The following is a 20,909-nucleotide window of genomic DNA, read 5'->3' as shown; positions in this document are numbered from 1 at the left end:
TTTACATCCCGCCAATCAGCATAACAATGCTCCCTGTTCTCCAGGGCCTGTCTTGAATTTCTGGTTTTTACCCTTTATGTTGATGTCCCTTAGGACTGGTGGGAATTGATACTTCTTTGTAGTGCAGATTTGCATTGCCCGCTTGCTTGCTTGGCCAAAATGGGCGTATGCGTTTTCTCCTGAGTATACTCTGTAGAAAACGCATAAGCAATTTTTGGCCTAGTGCATCATTGTCGAAGTTGTGCCCCTCTTCCTGTGCTTTAAAAGCGATTCCAAAGTACCTCTTAAATCTGTGTCCTGCTATTCTGCCTCGCTAATAAGTCCGCCTCGTTGCCTTCCCTCAACAGATTTTTGGACGATAGTTGCCCTTTATTACTCTGCCAGTTTGTGAATTGCTGTGCCCCTGAGCTCCATTTTTTAACTTGTTTTTTTGTGAGCTGAACGCCAGTTCAATATTTTTTTTCAGAACCTATACTGGTTTTCGTTGTGTGGCTGAGACTTTGTTTAATTCTTCTTCCTCAAGGGAAATAAGAGTGACATGTGCCCGTCCAAATGCCTGACAGCTACTCTCTCATTGGTTCTCCCTCTTCCCTTTCATCCTTTGCCAAATTGGCAACCTGTGCGAACCAGGAGGTTAAAGGTTCTGTCTTTCCAAGTTGGGAGATTGATAGTAAAGCAGTTGAAAAGTCACACTGGAGCACCAGGAGAGGGACTATTCGTTGAGTATTAGAAACCTTTCATATTCACAATGTGTCCATTATCTTTGTTTCCCATACATGTTATAGCTATACTAATATTCCGTTCAACCTGGAGAGTTGGGACCCAAGGAATGGGTGCCATACATTACTGCTATAAAGGGAATGCTTTTGCTCACACAATTTCTCCAATCCTCTCAGTCCCATGTGTCCAGCCTTATGCCACATCCAGCTGTCATTGTAGATAGGGTCATTCCAGGTTTCATCAGAGACCCTGAAGGAATTGTAAAGAATTTCCTTTTTTTTTTTTGTTTTTGAAATTCCTTTTCATAGTGGGTTTAAGCTGATTCTCACTTCCATGTTTATGCCAGTCTTGGCATAAATCAAGTCTTGACAGACTTGATTCCCTTGTGGAGACATATCAATACATAGGTTTTAAAATTCTTACTAGTCAGATATATACCTCTGTGGAAAATATGGGGTTTTGAGTCCCTTTCAGTGAGGAAGTTGTAGGTCTTCTCTATTCCATAGTTGGTTTTTGGAACGGTAACTGTGCTTATATCAAACTCTGTATTATGCATCACCCCACCTCTCCTTCCCCCTTAAGCAGGCATAAGAGTGTTTTCTAAATGTGAGACTCTGTTCTCTTTCCTAACTCAGTTCATGTGTAGCCATGTTTACAGGATCTTCATAAGTGATATCTTATGATAAGTTTCTTTTTCTGTGTGACTTATTTCACTTAGAATCATCGTACCTGAATCTACTCATTTTTCTGCTACTGGTCTTATGACATTGATTTCATGGCTGAGGGATATTCCATCATACGTAATACCACAATTTTTTGAACCATTTTTATATTTCCTGTGATATTTAAAGTGTACCCAAGTTGAGGTTTTTGTAAGCAGTGCAGCCCTAAATTTTGGGGTGGCTCTGTCTTATTGATTTTCAGTTTTCCCAAGGTATATTCCCTAGACTGGAAGTGTCCTTGGCTCTGTTGCTCTGTTGTTTACTTGTTTTAGGGAACACAATGCACTCCTCCAGAGAGGCAGTTGGCAATTTACATCCCGCCCATCAGCATAGCAAGGCTCCCAGTTCTCCAGGGCCTGTCTTGCCTTTCTGTTTTTTAAACATTTTGCATATGTCCCTTTTGACTTGTGGGAAGTGATACTTCTTTGTAGACCAGATTTGCATTGCACGCTTGCTTGCTTGGCCAAAAAGGGCGTATGCGTTTTCTCCTGAATATATTTAGGACAAAACGCATACGCCCTTTTTGGCCAAGTGCATCATTGTCGAAGTTGTGCCCCTCTTCCTGTGCTTTAAAGATGATTCCAACGTACCTCTTGAAATGTGTTTCCTGCTATTCTGCCTCCCTTTCAAGTTCGCCTCACTGCCTTCCCTCAACCGATTTTTGGACGATAGTTGCCCTTTATTAATCTGCCTGTTTGTGAATTGCTGTGCCCCTGAGCTCCATTTTGTAACTCGTTTTTTGTGAGCTGAACGCAAGTCCAATATTTTGGTTCAGGACCTATACTGGTTCCCGGTGGTTGGCTGAGACTTTGGTTAATTCTTCTTCCTCTGGGGAAATAAGAGTGACATGTGCCCATCCAAATGCCAACAGCTAATGTCTCATTGGTTCTCCCTCTTCCCTTTAATCCTATGCCAAATTGGCAACCTGTGCGAACCAGGAGGTTAAAGGAGCTGTCTCTCCAAGTTGGGAGTTCGATAGTAAAGCAGTTGGAAAGTCAAATTGGAGCACCAGGAGAGGGACTATTCATTGAGTTTTAGAAACATTTTGTATTCACAGTGTGTCCATTCTCTAGGTTTCCCATACATGTTATAGCTGTAGTAATATTCCCTTCAACCTGGAGAGTTGGGACCCATGGAATGGGTGCCATGAATTATTGCTTTAAAGGGTCTGCATTTGCTCACCCAATCTCATCAATCCTCTCAGTCCCATGTGTCCAGCCTTATGCCACATCCAGCTGTCGTTGTAGATAGGGTCATTCCAGGTTTCAACAGAGACCCTGAAGGAATTGTAAAGAATTTCCCTGTTTTATTGTTTTGTTTTTGAAATTCCTTTTTAGGTTGGGTTTGAGCTGATTCTCGCTGCCATGTTTATGCCTGTCTAGACACACTTGGTTCCCTTACGGAGACATATCAGTACATAGGTTTTAAGTATCTTACTAGTCGGATATATTCCTCTGTGGGAAATATGGGATTTTGAGTCCCTTTCACTGAGGAAGGTGTAGGTCTTGTCTATTCCATAGTTGGTTTTTGGAACGGTACCTGTGCTTATATCAAACTCCGGTTTTATGCATCACCCCACCTCTCCTTCCCCCTTAAGAAAGCATAATAGTGTTTTCTAAATGTGAGACTCTGTTCTCTTTCCTAACTCAGTTCATGTGTAGCCATGTTTACAGGAACTTCATAAGTGATATCTTATGATAAGTTTCTTTTTCTGTGTGACTTATTTCACTTAGAATCATCGTACCTGAATCCACTCATTTTGCTGCTACTGGTTTTATGACATTGATTTCATGGCTGAGGGATATTCCATCGTACGTAAGTACCAAAAATTTTTGAACCATTTTTATGTTTCCAGGGATATGTAAGGTGTACCCAAGTTGAGGTTCTTGTAAGCATTGCAGGCCTAAATTTTGGGGTTTTTCTGTCTTATTGATTTTCAGTTTTCCCAAGGTATATTGCCTAGACTCGAAGTGCCCTGAGCTCTGTAGCTCTGTTGTTTACTTGTTTTAGGGAACACAATGCACTCCTCTAGAGAGGCAGTTGGCAATTTACATCAGGCCCATCAGCATAACAAGTCTCCCTTTTCTCCAGGGCCTGTCTTGCCCTTCTGGTTTTTACCCATTTTGTGGATGCCCCTAATGACCGGTGGGAAGTGATACTTCTTTGTAGTGCAGATTTGCATTGCCCGCTTGCTTGCTTGGCCAAAAAGGCTGTATGCGTTTTCTCCTGAGTATATTCAGGAGAAAACCCTTATGCCCTTTTTGGCCAAGTGCATCATTGTCGATGTTGTGCCCCTCTTCCTGTGCTTTAAAGGTGAATCCTACGTACCTCGTGAAATCTGTTTCCTGCTATTCTGCCTCGCATTCAAGTCCGCCATGTTTCCTTCCTTCAACAGATTTTTGAACGATAGTTGTGCTTTATTACTCTGCCAGTTTGTGAATTGCTGTACCCCTGAGATCCATCTTTTAACTCGTTTTTTGTGAGCTGAACACAAGGCTAAAATTTTGGTTCAGGTCCTATACTGATTCTTGGTGGGTGGCTGAGACTTTGGTTAATTCTTCTTCCTCCCGGGATATAAGAGTGGCATGTGCCCGTCCAAATGCCTAACAGCTACTCTCTCATTGGTTCTCCCTCTTCCATTTCCTCCTCTGTCAAATTGGCAACCTGTGTGAACCAGTCTGTTAAAGGTGCTGTCTCTCCAAGTTGGGAGATTGATAGTAAAGCAGTTGGAAAGTCAAACCGGAGCACCAGGAGAGGGACTATTCGTTGAGTTTTAGAGACGTTTTGTATTCACAATGTGTCCATTCTCAAGGATTCCCGTACATGTTATAGCTGTTGTAATATTCCCTTCAACCTGGAGACATGGGACCCATGGAATGGGTGCCATGCATTATTGCTTTAAAGGGTCTGCATTTGCTCACCCAATATCACCAATCCTCTCAGTCTCATGTGTCCAGCTTTATGCCACATCTAGCAGTCATTGTAGATAGGGTCATTCCAGGTTTCATCAGAAATCTTGAAGGAATTGTAAAGAATTTCCCATTATTTTTTTGTTTTTCAAATTCCTTTTTATACTGGGTTTGAGCTGATTCTCACTGCCATGTTTATGCCAGTCTAGACACACTTGATTCATTTACGGAGACATATCAATACATAGGTTTTAAGATTCTTACTAGTCAGATATATTCCTTTTCCGGAATAATGGGGTTTTGAATCCCTTTCACTGAGGATGGTGTAGGTATTATCTATTCCATAGTTGGTTTTTGGAACGGTACCTGTGCTTAGATCAAACTCTGGTTTTATGCATCACCCCACCTCTCCTTCCCCCTTAAGCAGGCATAAGAGTGTTTTCTAAATGTGAGACAGCGTTCTCTTTCCTAACTCAGTTCATGTGTAGCCATGTTTACAGGATCTTCAAAAGTGATATCTTATGATACGTTTCTTTTTCTGTGTGACTTATTTCACTAAGAATCATCGTACCTGAATCCACTCATTTTGCTGCTACTGGTCTTATGACATTGATTTCATGGCTGAGGGATATTTCATCGTACGTAAGTACCACAATTTTTGAACCATTTTTATATTTCCTGGGATATTTAAGGTGTACTGAAGTTGATGTTCTTGTAAGCAGTGCAGCCCCAAATATTGCAGTGGCTCTGTCTTATTGATTTTCAGTTTTCCCAAGGTATATTCCCTAGACTGGAAGTGTCCTTGGCTCTGTAGCTCTGTTGTTTACTTGTTTTAGGGAACACAATGCACTCCTCCAGAGAGGCAGTTGGCAATTTACATCCCACCCCTCAGCATAACAAGGTTCCATGTTCTCCAGGGCCTGTCTTTAATTTCTGGTTTTTACCCGTTTTGTGGATATCCCTTTGGACCGGTGGGAAGTGATACATCTTTGTAGTGCAGACTTGCATTGTCCGCGTGCTTGCTTGGCCAAAAAGAGTTTATGCGTTTTCTCCTGAATATACTCAGGAGAAAATTCATACGCCCATTTTAGCCAAGTGCATCATTGTCGAAGTGGTGCCTCACTTCCTGTGCTTTAAAGGCGATTCCAACGTACCTCTTGAAATCCCTTTCCAGCTATTCTGCCTGGCTTTCAAGTCCGCCTCGTGGCCTTCCCTCAACAGATTTTTGGACGATAGTTGTCCTTTATTACTCTGCCAGTTTGTGAATTGCTGTGCCCCTGAGCTCGGTTTTTTAACTCTTTTTTTCTGAGCTGTACACAAGTCCAATATTTTGGTTCAGGACATATACTGGTTTCCAGTGGGTGGCTGAGACTTTGGTCAATTATTCTTCCTCCTGGAAAATAAGAGTGACATATGCCCGTCCAAATGCCTAACAGCTACTCTCTTATTGGTTCTCCCTCTTCCCATTCATCCTCTGCGAAATTGGCAACCTGTGAGAACCAGGAGGTTAAAGGGGCTGTCTCTCCATAGTTGGGAGCTTGATAGTAAAGCAGTTGGAAAGTCAAACCGGAGCACCAGGAGTGGGACTATTAGTTGAGTTTTAGAGACCTTTCGTATTCACAGTGTGTCCATTCTCTACGTTTCCTGTACCTGTAATAGCTGTAGTAATATTCCCTTCAACCTGGAGAGGTGGGACCCATGGAATGGGTGCCCCTCATTATTGCTTTAAAGGGTCTGCATTTGCTCACCCAATCTCACCAATCCTCTCAGTCCCAAGTGTCCAGCCTTATGCCACATCCAGCTGTCATTGTAGATAGGGTCATTCCAGGTATCATCAGAGACCCTGAAGGAATTGAAAGAAATTTTCCTGTTTTTTTGTTTTGTTTTTGAAATTCCTTTTTATAGTGGGTTTGAGCTGATTCTCACTGTCATTTTTATGCCAGTCTAGACCCACTTGATTCCCTTACAGAGACATATCAATACATAGGTTTTAAGATTCATACTTTTAAGATATATTATTCTTTGGTGAATATGGGGTGTTGAGTCCCTTTCACTGAGGAAGGTGTAGGTTTTGTCTATTTTGTATTTGGTTTTTGGAATGGTACATGTACTAATATCAAACTCTGATTTTATGCATCACCCCACCTCTCCTTCCCCCTTAAGCAAGAATAAGCGTTTTTTTTTTTTTTTTTTTTAATGTGAGTCTCTCTTTTCTTTCCTAACTCAGTTCATGTGTAGCCATGTTTAAAGGATCTTCATTAGTGATATCTTATGATAAGTTTCTTTTTCTTTGTGACTTATTTCACTTAGAATTATCGTACCTGAATCCACTCATTTTGCTGCTACTGGCCTTATGACATTGATTTCATGGCTGAGGGATATTCCATCGTACGTAAGTAGCACAATTTCTTGAACCATTTTTGTCTTTCCTGGGATATTTAAGGTGTACCAAGTTGAGGTTTTTGTCAGCAGTGCAGCCCTAAATTTTGGGTTGGCTATATCTTAATGATTTTCAGTTTTCCCAAGGTATATTGCCTAGACTGGAAGTGCCCTTGGCTCTGTAGCTCTGTTGTTTACTTGTTTTAGGGAACACAATGCACTCCTCCAGAGAGGCAGTTGGCAATTTACATCCCGCCAATCAGCATAACAAGGCTCCCTGTTCTCCAGGGCCTGTCTTGAATTTCTGGTTTTTACCCTTTATGTTGATGTCCCTTAGGACTGGTGGGAAGTGATACTTCTTTGTAGTGCAGATTTGCATTGCCTGCTTGCTTGCTTGTCCAAAAAGGGCATATGCGTTTTCTCCTGCATATATTCACGTGAAAACCCATATGCCCTTTATGGCCATTTCCATAATTTTCGAAGTTGTAATGCTTTTCCTGTGTTTAAAGGCGATTCCAATGTACCTCTTGAAATCTGTTTCATGCCATTCTGCCTCATTTTCCCTTCCGCCTCGTGGCTTTCCCTCAACAGATTTTTCGAAGAGAGTAGTCCTTTATAACTCTGCAGGTTAGTGAATTGCTGTGGCCCTGAGCTCCATTTTTCAACTCGCGTTTTGTGAGCTGACCACAATTCAACAGTTTTGCTTCTGGACTTATACTGGTTCTGGGGGGCAGGCTGAGACTTTGGTTAATTCCTCTTTGTGACGGAAAATTAGAGAGACATGTGGCCGTCCAAATGCCTACAGCTACTCTCTCATTGGTTCTCTCTCTTCCCTTATATCCTCTGCACAATTTGCCAACTGTGCGTACCAGGAGGTTATAGGGGCTGACTTTCCAAGTTGGGAGATTGATAGTAAAGCAGTTGGAATGTCAAACTGGAGCACAAGGAGAGAAAAAAGTAGTAGAATTTTAGAAACCTTTCGCCATCAGTTGGTTTCCATTCTCTAGGTTCCTATACACATTATAACTGTAGTGATATTCACTTCTACCTGGAGAGATGGGAACCATGGAATGGGTGGCAGGCATTATTGCTTTAAAGGGTCTGCATTTTTTCACCCAATCTCACCAATCCTCTCAGTCCCAATTGACCAGCCTTATGCCACATCCAGCTGTCATTGTAGATACGGTCATTCCAGGTTTCATCAGAACCCCTGAAGGTATTGTGTAAGAATTTTACTGTTTTTTTGGGTTTTTTTTTAAATTCAGTTTTATAGTGGGTTTGAGCTGATTCTCACTGCCATGTTTATGTCGTTCTAGACACACTTGGTTCCCTTATGGAGACATATCAATACATAGGTTTTAAAATTCTTACTAGTCAGATATATTTCTCTGCGGGGAATAGGGATGTTGAGTTCCGTTCACTGAGGAAGGAGTAGGGCTTGTCTCTTCTGTTTTTGGATTATGGAACGGTACCTGTGCTAACTTCAATCTTATGTTTTGTGCATCTCCCCACCTCTATTTCCCCTTAAGCAAGCGTTAGATTGTTTTCTAAATCTGATACTCTGTTCTCTTCCCTAAATCAGTTCATATGTAGCCATGTTTACATTCCCTTCATAAGTGATATCTTATGTCAGAATGCACCATGGCCGTTCTCATAATAATGCTCCATGACCCCTGTCATCACAATGCACCATGCCCTGGGTATCACAATGCTCCATGTCCCTTGTCATAACAATTCTCCATGTCCTTGTAATCACAAGGCTACATGAAACTTATCATCAAAATGTTACATGCTATTGTCATCACAATTCTCCATCCACTTGACATTGCAATGCTCCATGCACTTGACACCACAATGCTCCAAGCCATTGTCATGACAATGCTCCATTAGCTTTGTCATCAGAATCCTCCATGACACTTGGCATCACAATGCTCCATGCCATTGTCATCAGAGCGGGCAACTACATATGTTATCAGAAGGCTCCCTGACAGCTCTCTTCACAATACTGCATGACCTGGTCATCACAGTCCTCCATGCCCTTGTCATCACAATGCGCCATTCCAACTGTCATCGCAATAATCCATGAAACATATTAGACCAATGTTCCATGCTCTTGTCATCACAATGCTCCATGCTCTTGTTATCACAATTCTTCATGACACCTGTCATCACAATGCTCCATGACACTTGTCAGTATGTTCCTTGAACCCTGTCATGACAAGGCTCCATGCCTTTTTCTTCACAATGTTCCATGCCCTTTCCATCACAGTGCTCCAAGACACATGTAATCACAATGCTCCATGCCCTTGTCATCACAAAACTCAAGGACGCATGCCATCAGAATTCTCCTTGGCCTTCTCCTCACAATGCGCCATGCCCTTGTCATCACAATGTTCCAGGACACCTGTAATCACAATACTCCATGCCCCTTTTCATCAATATGCTCCATGAAACTTGTCGTCACAAGGCTCCATGGTTTTGTCATCACAATGCTCCAGGACCTTGTCATCACAATGCTTCTCGACCTTGTCATGAAAATTTTCAATGGCCCTTGTCATCATAATGCTCCAAGCCCTAATCATCAAAATGCTCCATTATATTTGTCCTCACATTTCTTCATTACATTTGGCTTCACAATACTCCATGCCATTGTCATCACAATGGACCATGACATATGTCATCACAGTGCTCCCTGACACCTGTCTTCACAATACTCCTTGACCTTCTCATCACAATGCTCCATGCCCTTGTCATCACAATGCACCATGCCCAATGTCATCACAATAATCCATGAAACTTGTCTGACCAAAGCTCCATGCCACTGTCAACACAATGCTCCATGCCCTTGTCATCACAATGCTCCATGACCCCTGTCATCACAATGCTCAGAGACTCCAGTCATCACAATGATTCATAACGTTTGTCATCACAATAGTCCATGCCCGCGTCATCACAAGGCTCTGTGTCTTTTGTAACCACAATGTTCCATGAACTTTTCATCACAATTCTCTGTGACCCTTGTCATCACAATGCTCCATGTCTTTGTCAGAACAATGGTCTATGACCATTGTCATCACAATGTGCAACGCGTATTTCATCACAGCCGACCACAAATTTTTCATTGCAATGCTCCATAAACCTTGTAATCACAATGGTCCATGCACTTCTCATCAAAATGCTCTCTCACCAGAGATATCACAATATTCCATCACTACTCATCACAATACTCCCTCACACATGGAATCACAATGTTCCATGACCCTGTCATCACAGTGCTACATCCATTATCTGCACAATGTTCCATGACCCCTGACATCACAATGTTCTATAAACTCTGCTATCACAATATTCAATTACAATTCTTATCAAATTGCTGCATGACCCGTTCATCATAATGCTCCCTGCCCTTCTCATCACAATGCACCATTCCCTTGTCATCAAAATGCTCTATGACTTGTCATCACAAAGCTCCATGTCCCATGGCATCACAATGCTCCATGTCACTGTCATCACAGTGCTCCCTGAACCCTCTCATCACATTGCTCCATGTCCTTGTCATCACAAAGCTCCATGACAGTTGTCATCACAATGCTCGATGCCCTTCTCATCACAATGCTCCATGCCCTTTTCATTACAATCCTGCAAGACCCATGTATCACAGTGTTCCGTGCCCTTGTCATCACAATGTTCCATGCCCACTCTCATCACAATAATCCATGAAACATTTCAGACCAATGTTCCATACCCTTCTCATCAAAATGCTCCATTACCGCTGTCATAACAATGCACCATGACACTTGGCATCACAATGTTCCACGGCCTAGTCATCACAAGGTTCCATGACACTTGTCATCACAATGCTCAAGACCCCTGAAATCAAAATGCTGCATGCCCTTGTCATCACAAAGCTCCATGACGCATGTCATTAGAAAGTTCCATGGCCTTCTCATCACAATGCTCCATTCCCATGTCATCACAATGCTCCATTCCCATGTCATCACAATAATCCAAGACCCTTGTAATCACAGTGCTCCATGACCCTTTTCATCTCAATGCTCCATGAACCCTGTCATCACAATACACCATGCCCATCATCATAATGCTTCAGGCTATTGTCATCACAATAAAATCAATATTCTCCATGACCTCTGTCATCATAATGCTCCAAACCCTTGTGATCACAATGTTCAATAACACTTATCATCTCAATACCCCATGACACTCATCATCACAATTATCCATGGTCTTCTCATCACAGTGCTCCATGATCGTTGTAATCACAATGCTCAATACACTTGTCATCACAATGATCCCTGACACTTGTCGTCAGTATGCTCCTTGAACCCTGTCATGACAAGGTTCCATGCCTTTTTCATCACAGTGATCCATGCCCTATTCATCACAATGCTCCAAGATCCCTGTAATCACAATGCTCCATGCCCTTGTCATTAAAAAGCTCCATGACGCATGTCATCAGCATGCTTCATGTCCTTCTCATCACAATGCTCCATGCCCTTCTCATCACAATGCTCCAAGACCCCTGTAATCACAATGCTCCATGCCCGTTTTCATCAGAATGTTCCATGAGACTTGTCATCACAATGCTTAATGCGCTTGTCAGCACAATGTTCAATGACACATGTCATCACAATGCACCATGTGCTTGTCATCACAGTGCTCCAAAATCTTGTCATCACAATGCTCCTTAAAATTTGTCATCACAATGCACCCTGCCCTTCTCATCACATTGAACAACGCCTTTGCCATCAAAATGCTCCAGGACCATTGTCATCACAAAGATCCATGACCCTTAGCATCACAATGCTCCATTTCATTGTCATCACAATGCTCCATGAACGCTCTCATCTCATTGCTCCATGCCCTTGTCTTCACAAAGCTCCATGACACATGTCATCAGAATGCTCCATGGCCTTCTCATCACAATGCTGCATGCCCTTGGCATCACAAGGCTCAATTACCCATGTGATACCAATGCTCCATGACCCCTGCCATCACGATGTTCCACAGTCCTGTCATCACAAAGCTCCATGACCCTTCTCATCACAATGCTCCAATAACCCTGTAATCACAATCCTCTATGCCTCTTTTCATCTCAATGATCCATGAACGCTGTCATCACAATGCACCATGCCCATCATCATAATGCTTCATGCTATTGTCATCACAATGAAATCAAAATGCTCCATGACCTCTGTCATAACAATGCTCCAAACACTTGTGATCACAATATACCATATCACATTTCATCACAATGTCCCATGACTCTCGTCATCACAATTATAAATGGTCTTCTCATCACAATGGTCCATGACCTTTGTTATCACAATGCTCAATACACTTGTCATCAAAATGCTCCCTGACTCTTGTTGTCTGTATCCTCCTTAAATCCTGTCATGACAAGGCTCCATGCCTATTTCATCACAATGATCCATGTCCTTTTCATCACAATGCTCCAAGACCCAAGTAATCTCAATGCTCCATGCCCTTGTCATCACAAAGCTCAATGACGCATGCCATCAGAATGCTCCTTGGACTTCTCCTCACAATGCTCCATGCCCTTGTCCTCACAATGTTCGAAGACCCCTGTAATCACAATGATCCATGCCTTGTCCTCAAAAAACTCCATAACGCATGTCATCAAAATGCTCCATGGCCTTCTCATCACAATGCTCCATGCCCTAGTCATCACAGTGCTCCAAGACCCCAGTAATTACAATGCACCATGCCCCTTTTAATCAGAATGCTCTATGAGACTTGTCATCACAAGTCTCCATGGTCTTCTCATCACAATGCTCCAGGAACTTGTCATCACCATGCTCCATTCCCTTGTCATCACAATGCTCCATGACCCCTGTCATCACAATAATCCATGAATATTTTCAGCCCAATGCACCACGACCTACTCATCACAATGCTCCATGGCCAATATCATTACAATGCTCCATGACCCCTGTCATCAAAACACTCCATGAACATTTTCAGCCCAGTGCTCCAAGACCCTTTTCATCACAATGATCCATGCCCTTGTCATCCCAATGCTCCATGACACCTGTATTCACAATGCTCCGTGACGCTTGTAATCACAGTGCTCCATGACATATGTCATCACAATGCTCCATGCCTTTGTCAGCAAAATGCTTCATGACTTGTCATTACAATGCTCTCTGCGCTTGTCATCACAATACTCCATTTCCATTGTCATCACAATCCTCCATGAACCTTGGGATCAGGTTGTTTCAAGCCCTTGTCATCACAATGCTCCATGCTCCTTGAAATCAAAATGATCCATGACCTCTGTCATCACAATGCTCCAAAACCTTGTGATCACAGTGTTCCATAACACTTGTCATCACAACGCTCCATGATGCCTGTCATCACAATACTCCATGACATTTTCATCACAATGCTCCATGACCTTTGTCATCACAATTCTCAATATACTTGTCATCACAATCCTCCCTGACACTTGTCATCAGTATGCTCCTTGAACCTTGTCACGAAACGGCTCCATGCCCCTTTCATCACAATTCCCCATGCCGTTTTCATCACAATGCTCCATTCCATTGTCATCAAAATAGTCCACAAGCTTGTCATCAGAATGCTCCATGCCATTGTCATCACAATTCTCCATGCACTTGTCAGCACAATGCTCCCTGACCCTTGTCATCACAATGCTCCAAGCCATTGTCATCACAATGCTTCATTACATTTGTCATCAGAATCCTACATGACAATAGGCATCACAATGCTCCATGCCATTGTCATCACAATGGGCCATTACATATGTCATCACAATGCTCCCTGACACCTGTCTTCACAATACTGCATGACCTGGCCATCACAATGCTCCATGCCGTTGTCATCACAATGCGCCATTCCAACTGTCATCGCAATAATCCATGAAACTTTAGACCAATGTTCCATGCCCTTGTCATCACAATGCTCCATGCCCTTGTTATCACAATGCTCCATGACACCTGTCATCACAACGCTCCGTGACTCCAGTCATCACAATGCTTCATGACCTTTGTCATCACAATTGTTTATGCCCTCGCCATCAACAGTCTTTGTGACCTTTTTAACCACAATGCTCCATGAACTTTTCATCACAATGCTCTTTGACCCTTGTCATCACAATGGTCTATGCCTTTCTCAGCACAATGCTCCATGACACTTGTCATCACTGTGCTCCATGCGATTGTCAGCACAATGCTCCATGACACATGTCATCACAATGCTCCATGACCCTTGTCATCACAATGCTCAGTGACTCCAGTCATCTCAAAGCTTCATAACGTTTGTCATCACAATAGTCCATGCCCGCGTGATCAAAAGGCTCTGTGACCTTTGTAACCACAATGCTCCATGAACTTTTCATCACAATTCTCTCTGACCCTTGTCATCACAATGCTCCATGTCTTTGTCAGAACAATGCTCCATGACCTTTGTCTTCAAAATGTTCCACGCACATTTCATAACAATGGTTCACAACCTTGTCACTGCAATGCTCCATTAACGTTGTAATCACAATGGTCCATGCACTTCTCATCAAAATGCTCTCTCACCAGAGATATCACAGTGTTCTATCACTAGTCATCACAATTCACACTCACCCCTGTAATCACAATGTTCCATGACCCTGTCATCACACTGCTACATCCCCTTATCATCACAATGTTCCATGACCCCTGTCATCAAAATGCTCCATGACCCTTTTCATCCCAAAGCTCCAAGACCCCTGACATCACAATGTTCTATAACCCCTGCAATCAAAATGTTCCATTACACTATTCATCAAATTGCTGCATGACCCGGTCATCAAAATGCTCCCTGGCCTTCTCATCACAATGCACCATGCCCTTGTCATCAAAATGCTCCATGACTTGTCATCACAAAGCTCCATGACACTTGGCATCACAATGCTCCATGTCATTGTCATCACAATGCTCCATGAACCCTCTCATCACATTGCTCAATGCCCTTGTCATCACAAAGCTCCATGACACTTGTCATCACAATGCTCGATGCCTTTCTCATCTCAATGGTGCATGCCCTTGTCATTACAATCCTGCATGACCCATGTAACATAGTGTTCCGTACCCTTGTCATCAGAATGCTCCATGCAAACTCTCATCACAATAATCAATGAAACATTTCAGACCAATGTTCCATGCCGTTCTCATCACCATGATCCTTTACCCCTGTCATAACAATGCACCATGACACCTGCCATCACAATGTTCCACGGCCTAGTCATCACAAGGTACTATGATATTTGTCATCACAATGCTGAAGACCCCTGTAATCACAATGCTCCATGCCCTTGTCATCACAAAGCTCCATGACACATGTCATCAGAATGTACCATGGCCTTCTCATCACAATGCTCCATGCCCTTGTCATCACAATGCTCCTAGACCCCTGTAAACACAATGCTCCATGTCCCTTTTCATCTCAATGCTCCATGAAACCTGTCATCACAATGCACCATGCCCATCATCATAATGCTTCAGGCTATTGTCATCACAATGAAATCAATATTCTCCATGACCTCTGTCATCATAATGCTCCAAACCCTTGTGATCACAATGTTCCATAACACTTATCATCACAACACCCCATGACGCTCATCATCACAATTATCAATGGTCTTCTCATCACAATGCTCCATGATCTTTGTCATCACAATGCTCAATACATTTATCATCACAATGCTCCCTGACACTTGTCTTCAGTATGCTCCTTGAACCCTGTCATGACAAGGATCCATGCCTTTTTCATCCCAATGATCCATGCCCTTTTCATCACAATGTTCCAAAATCCCTGTAATCACAATGTTCCATACCCTTGTCATCACAAAACTCCATGACTTATATCATCAGAATGCTCCATGACCTTCTCATCACAATGCTCCATGCCCTAGTCATCACAATGCTCCAAGACCCCTGTAATCACAAGGCTACATGCCCCTTTTCATCAGAATGCTCCATGAGACTTGTCATCACAAGTCTCCATGGTCTTCTCATCACTATGCTCCAGGACCTTGTCATCACCATGCTCCATTCCCTTGTCATCACAATGCACCATGACCTCTGTCATCACAATAATCCATGAATATTTTCAGCCCAGTGCTCCACGATCTACTCATCACAATGCTCCATGGCCAATATCATCACAATGCTCCATGACCACTGTCATCACAATGCTCCAAACTCTTGTGATCACAATGTTCCATAACACTTGTCATCACAACGCTCCATGATGCCTGTCATCACAATAATCCATGCCCTTTTCATCACAATGCTCCATGATCTTGTCATCACAATTCTCAATACACTTGTCATCACAATGCTCCCTGACACTTGTGATCAGTATGCTCCTTGAAACCTGTCATGAAAAGGCTCCATGCCTTTTTCATCGCAATGCCCCATGCCGTTTTCATCACAATGCTCCATGCCATTGTCATCAAAATACTCCACAAGTTTGTCACCAGAATGCTCCATGACCCTTTTCATCACAATGCTCCATGAACTTTTCATCACAATGCTCTTTGATCCTTGTCATCACAATTCTCTATGTCTTTCTCAGCACAATGCTCCATGACCCTTGTCATCACAGTGCTTCATGCGCTTGTCAGCACAATGCTCCATGACACATGTAATCACAATGCACCATGCGCTTATTATCACAGTGCTCCACAATCTTGTCATCACAATGCTCCATAAAATTTGTCATCACAATGCTCCATGCACTTCTCATCCAAATGCTCTCTCACCACTGATATCACAATGCTACCTCACTATTTGTCACAATACTCCCTCACCCCTGTCATCACAATGATCCATGACTCCTGTTATCACAATGCTACGTGCAATTATCATCACAATGTTCGATGACCCATGACATCACAAAGTTCCATAACAGCTGTCATCAAAATGCTCCATGACCCTTTTCATCCTAAATCTCCATGACCCCTGGCATCACAATGTTCTATAACTCATGTCATCAAAATGTTCCATTACAATTTTCATCAAATTACTGCAGGAACCTGTCATCAAAATGATCCCTGCCCTTCTCATCACAATGCACCACACCCTTGTCATCAAAATGCTCCATGACCTTTTTCATCACAAAGCTTCATGACCCTTGGCATCACAGTGCTCCATGCCATTGTCATCACAATGCTCCATGAACCCTCTCATCACATTGCTAAATGCCCTTGTCATCACACATCTCCATGACACTTGTCATCACAATGCTCGATGCCTTTCTCATCACAATGTTCCATGCCCTTGTCATTACAATCCCCCATGACCCATGTATCACCGTGTACAGTGCCCTTGTCATCACAATGCTCCATGCCCAATCTCACCACAATAATCAATGAAACATTTCACTCCAATGCTTAATGCCCTTCTCATCACAATGCTCCATTATTTCTGTCATAACAATGCTCCATGACCCCTGCCATCACAATGTTCCACGGCCTTGCCATCACAAGGCTCCATGACCCTTGTCATCACAATGCTCCAAGATACCTCTAATCACAATTCTCCTTGCCCTTGTCATCACAGAGCTCCATGATGCATGTCATCAGAATGTTTCTTGGCCTTCTCCTCACAGTGCTCCATGCCCTTGTCATCACAATGCTCCAAGACCCCTGTAATCACAATGCTCCATGCACCTTTTAATCAGAATGCTCCATGAGACATGTCATCATAAGTCTCCATGGTCTTCTCATCACAATGCTCCAGGACATTGTCATCACCATGCTCCATTCCCTGGTCATCACAATCCTCCATGACCCCTCTCATCACAATACTCCATGGATATTTTCAGCCCAATGCTCCATGACATTCTCATCACAATGCTCTATGACCAATATCATCACAATGCTCCATGACCCCTGTCATCACAACAATCCATGACACCTGACAACACAAAGATCCGGGACTCTTGTCATCACAATTCCCCAATACCCCTGTAATCACAATGCTCCATGACCCCTGTCATCACAATACTCCATGAACATTTTCATCCCAATTCTCCATGACCCTTGTCATCACAAAGATCCATGCCCTTGTCATCCCAATGCTCCATGACCCCTGTATTCACAATGCTCCATGACGCTTGTCATCACAGTGCTCCATGACACCTGTCATCACAATGCTCCATGTCTTTGTCAGCAAAATGCTACATGACCTTGTCATTACAATGTTCTATGTGCTTGTCATCACAATACTCCATTACCATTGTCATCACAATCCTCCATGAAACTTGGGATCACTTTTCTTCATGCCCTTGTCATCACAATGCTCCATGCTCCTTGAAATCAAAATGATCCATGACCGCTGTCATCACAATACTTCAAACACTTGTGATCACAATGTTCCATAACACTTGTCATCACAATGCTCCATGATGACTGTCATCACAATACTCCATGCCCTTTTCATCACAATGCTCCATGACCTTTGTCATCACAATTCTCAATACACTTGTCATCACAATGCTCCCTGACACTTGTCATCAGAATGCTCCTTGAACCCTGTCACGAAAAAGCTCCATGTATTTTTCATCACAAAGCACCATGCAATTTTTATCACAATGATCCATGCCATTGTCATCAAAATACTCCACAAGCTTGTCATCAGAATGCTCCATGACCCTTGTCATCACAATTCTCCATGCACTTGTCAGCACAATGCTCCCTGACCCTTGTCATCACAATGCTCCAAGCCATTGTCATCACAATGCTCCATTACGTTTTTCATCAGAATCCTCCATGACACTTGCCATCACAATGCTCCATGCCATTGTCATCACAATGGGCCATTACATATGTCATCACAATGCTCCCTGACACCTCTCTTCACAATACTGCATGACCTGGTCATCACAATGCTCCATGCCCTTGTCATCACAATGCGCCATTCCCACTGTCATCACAATAATCTCTGCAACTTATTAGAGCAATGCTCCATGCGCTTTTCATCACAATGCCCCATGACCCCTGTCATCACAATGCTCCGTGACTCCAGTCATCACAATGTTTCATAACGTTTGTCATCAGAATGGTCCATGCCCGCGTCAACACAAGGCTCTGTGACATTTGTAACCACAATGCTCCATGAACATTTCATCACAATGCTCCGTGACCCTTGTCATCACAATGCTCCATGTCTTTGTGAGAACAATGCTCCATGACCCTTATCATCACAATGTGCCATGTTCTTTTCATCACAATGGTCCACAACCTTGTCATTGCTATGCTCCATAAACCTTGTAATCACAATGTTCCATGCACTTCTCATCCAAGTGCTTTCTCACATGAGATATCACAATGTTCCATCACTAGTCATCACAATCCTCCCTCACCCCAGTTATCACAATGTTCCATGACCCCTGTCATCACAATGCTACATCCCCTTATTAGCAAAATATTCCATGACCCCTGACATCACAATGTTCCATAACACATGTCATCAAAATGCTCCATCACCCTTTTCATCGCAAAGATCCATGACCCCTGGCATCACAATGTTCTGTAACCCCTGGCATCAAAATGTTCCATTACAATTTTCATCAAATTGCTGCATGACCATGTCATCAAAATGCTCTCTGCCCTTCTCAACACAATGCACCACACCCTTGTCATCAAAATGCTCCATGACCTTTTTCATCACAAAGCTTCATGACCCTTGGCATCACAGTGCTCCATGACATTGCCATCACAATGTTCCATGAACCCTCTCATCACATTGCTCCATGCCCTTGTCATCACAAAGATCCATGACACTTGTCATCACAATGCTCGATGCCCTTCTCATCACAATGCTCCATGCCCTTGTCATTACAATCCCCCATGACCCATGTATCACAGTGTACCGTGTCCTACTCATCACAATGCTCCATGCACACTCTCATCACAATAATCCATGAAACATTTCAGACCAATGTTCAATGCCCTTCTCATCACAGTGCTCCATTACCTCTGTCATAACAATGCTCCATGACCCCTGCCATCACAATGCTCCACAGCCTTGTCATCACAAGGCTCCATGACCCTTGTCATCACAATGCTCCAAGATCCCTGTAATCACAATGCTCCATGCCCTTGTCATCACAAAGCTCCATGACACATGTCATCAGAATGTTCCATGGATTTCTCCTCAGAGTGCTCCATGCCCTTGTCATGACAAAGCTCCAAGACCCCTGTAATCACAATGCTCCATGCCTCTTTTCATCAGAATGCTCCATGAGACTTGTCATCACATGTCTCCAGGGTCATCTCATCACAATGCTCCAGTACCTTGACATCACCGTGCTCCATTCCCTTGTCATCACAATGCTGCATGACACCTGGCATCACAATACTCCATGAACATTTTCAGCCAAATGCTCCGTGACCATCTAATCACAATGCTCCATGGCAAATATCATCAAAATGCTCCGTGACCACTGTCATCACAACACTCCATGACACCTGACAACACAATGATCCGGGACTCTTGTCATCACAATGCTCCAAGACCCCTGTACTCACAATGCTCCATGACCCCTGTCATCACAGTACTCCATGAACATTCTCAGCCCAATGATCCATGACCCTTGTCATCACAATGATCCATGCCCTTGTCATCCCAATGCTCCAAGACCCCTGTATTCACAATGCTCCATGACGCTTCTCCTCACAGTGCTCCATGACACATGTCATCACAATGCTCCATGCCTTTTTCAGCAAAATGCTTCATGACCTGTTCATTACAATGCTCTATGTGCTCGTCATCACAATACTCCAGTAACATTGTCATCACAATCCTCCATGAAACTTGGGATCACAATGCTTCATGCCCTTGTCATCACAATGCTCCATGCTCCTTGAAATCAAAATGATCCATGAGCATTGTCATCACAATGCTCCAATCCCTTGTGATCACAATGTTCCATAACACTTGTCATCACAATGCACCATGATGCCTGTCATCACAATACTCCTTGAACTTCTCATCACAATGCTCCATGCCCTTGTCATCACAATGCACCATGTCCACTGTCATCACAATAATCTATGAAACTTGTGAGATCAATGTTCCATGCCCCTGTCATCACAATGCTCGATGCCCGTCTCATCACAATGCTCCATGCGCTTGTCATT

Source organism: Mesoplodon mirus (assembly GCF_964341445.2).
Source record: "Mesoplodon mirus genome assembly, contig: HAP1_SCAFFOLD_29, whole genome shotgun sequence".
In the NCBI taxonomy this organism is placed as follows: domain Eukaryota; kingdom Metazoa; phylum Chordata; class Mammalia; order Artiodactyla; family Ziphiidae; genus Mesoplodon; species Mesoplodon mirus.
Note: the sequence above shows the minus strand (reverse complement) of the source record.